The sequence below is a fragment of the Ictalurus furcatus genome, chromosome 1 (assembly GCF_023375685.1).
Source record: "Ictalurus furcatus strain D&B chromosome 1, Billie_1.0, whole genome shotgun sequence".
Taxonomy (NCBI): Eukaryota; Metazoa; Chordata; class Actinopteri; order Siluriformes; family Ictaluridae; genus Ictalurus; species Ictalurus furcatus.
The window spans coordinates 32,043,475-32,045,618 of record NC_071255.1 but is presented as its reverse complement, the minus strand read 5'-3'; positions in this window follow the sequence as shown (position 1 = coordinate 32,045,618).

Genomic DNA, 2,144 nt, shown 5'->3' with positions numbered 1-2,144 from the left:
TTGGGGTTTTTTTTCCAAACATATAAACAAATCAGTATCCACAACAAACCCTGACTAAGCAGTTACTAATGAGATGCATCATGTAGAGCCACATGTTGTGGCAATGTCAAAGAACATGGCTGGGGGTTCAATCCCAGCATTACCAAGCTGAGTAAGGCTTTTACCCTCTCTGCTATATCATGGCTGACCCTGCACTCTGACCCCAGCTTCCTAACATGCTGGGATATGTGGAGAAAAAATAATTTCACTGTGCTGTAACGTATACTATGTGACCAATAAAGTATCATTATCACTCGCTCTTGCCCACTTGGGATCTCAGTCCTGATACACACATGGTTTTACCCACGTGAACATTTCTAGCCAGGATTATGTTTAATATTTCGCTTATTCGGTTTATAATTTTGTCAAATCAATGGTGTATTAATGCGGAGGTTCATGGTTTGTCCCTGTTCCTTTACCATGGTAAGTCTAGTCACCATAACATTCCTTGATCGTTCTTTATTTTTCACTTGCATTTCTGCACTTAATCGGTTTTCCTGGTTTCCTCAAGTAAATTTGGAGCTCTAAGAACCTGCAGTCTTGTTGCAGTTCATACAGTATGTCTGTGCATTGATTGGACCATGGATTTACAGTATATACATAGCAATATACATATATCTCACATGCTGTTCCTTTCTCTTTCTTTTGGCTGCCTCTTTAGTTTTAGATCACCTCCTCTTCCATCGCTGTCACTATAATCCCTGCCTTGGCTGTGTATATTACAAACACAGGTGAAGGCAACACTTTGATCAGTTCACACAAACAATTTCTGTGGGGTCCTGGCAGACGATGTAATGGGTTTGAGCCAAATCAGACCACCGGATTTGAGAATGTGGGGTGAAGTGCCAGTACTCTGTGGGGTGGATGTGGGAGATTTATATCAACGTTTTATTTGTGCACTGATAATGCTGATGAGCCAAGTTATGAATAATGAAGTCCCTAGTTAGGTAGTAGCTGAAAAAATAGCTCTGTCGTTCCCTAATGCAGTTCAAAAGCTTAAATGGAAACTAGCTATGAGCTTAGTTGTGGATATTGGCTGTAGTTATTGTGGCGCATCCTTGCTAACAGGTCACTAGCATGAGCAGTATATGAAAAAGCAAGTATCGCATGCAACAAAGTGTCATAAAACAGCCTTATGTCATACGACTCAGGTTGTATGGCAAAATGACGTCTTTAAAATGAACTATGAAGACATTCATATCAACAATTTATTTTTAAAAAAATGCATTACACTTTATAGCCATCTTTATACTGCATTATAAATTCTTAAGATTTAACATTAATATTATTATAAGTAGCGCACATAACACATTATAACACCAGCACCAATGAAACCGAGCTCACTTTTGTAAAGTGCATTGTGAATTTTCTTTAACAAATGAAACATACGAGACAGATTATTTTTAATCACAAGAAATCACACTGCAAAACTCTACACCTCCTGAAAGTTGTTATAAGTTGTTATCTTTGTTGTTATAATGTGTTATAAACACTACCTATTATGCATTCTGAAAGCAGTTTCTAAATGTATTGTAACCACTGGCACAAACTCAAAAAATGAAAGTTAGAATTGACCAAATATTTCACATTTGCCTATTAAATATTGCACTTTGAATAGAAAACCAATTCACAAGACACACATTCTAGATCGACTCAAGCATTAAATACACAACAAATGCTGTGTATGCGTAAGAACATGCATGCTAGTGGAAAAAAAAAAAGGATACGGTGGTTATGGCCATACTTCCCTTTTTCCAACCACGTCGCATATACAATATCCTTCCTATCATCTGTATTCCTAGATATTGTACACTTCCTCCCACTTCCCCGAAACATGCTGTTATGTGAATTGGTGATTCTAAATTACACCTAGATGTGAATGAGTGTGTGAATATATGGGTGTGTGTGTGTGGGTGTGTATGGTGCCCTGTGATAGACTGGTATCCCATCCAGCGTGTATTCCCGTCTCGTGCCCAGTGATCTTGACAAACTGGGAGTCATGACAGAAGTGTTGAAAGTCATAAATCATTTGTTTCAATTCTCAGAATTATTTCAGCAGAACAGTGACGTAGTAAGGCAAACATGTGGCATGTTTTGCGGTGTCA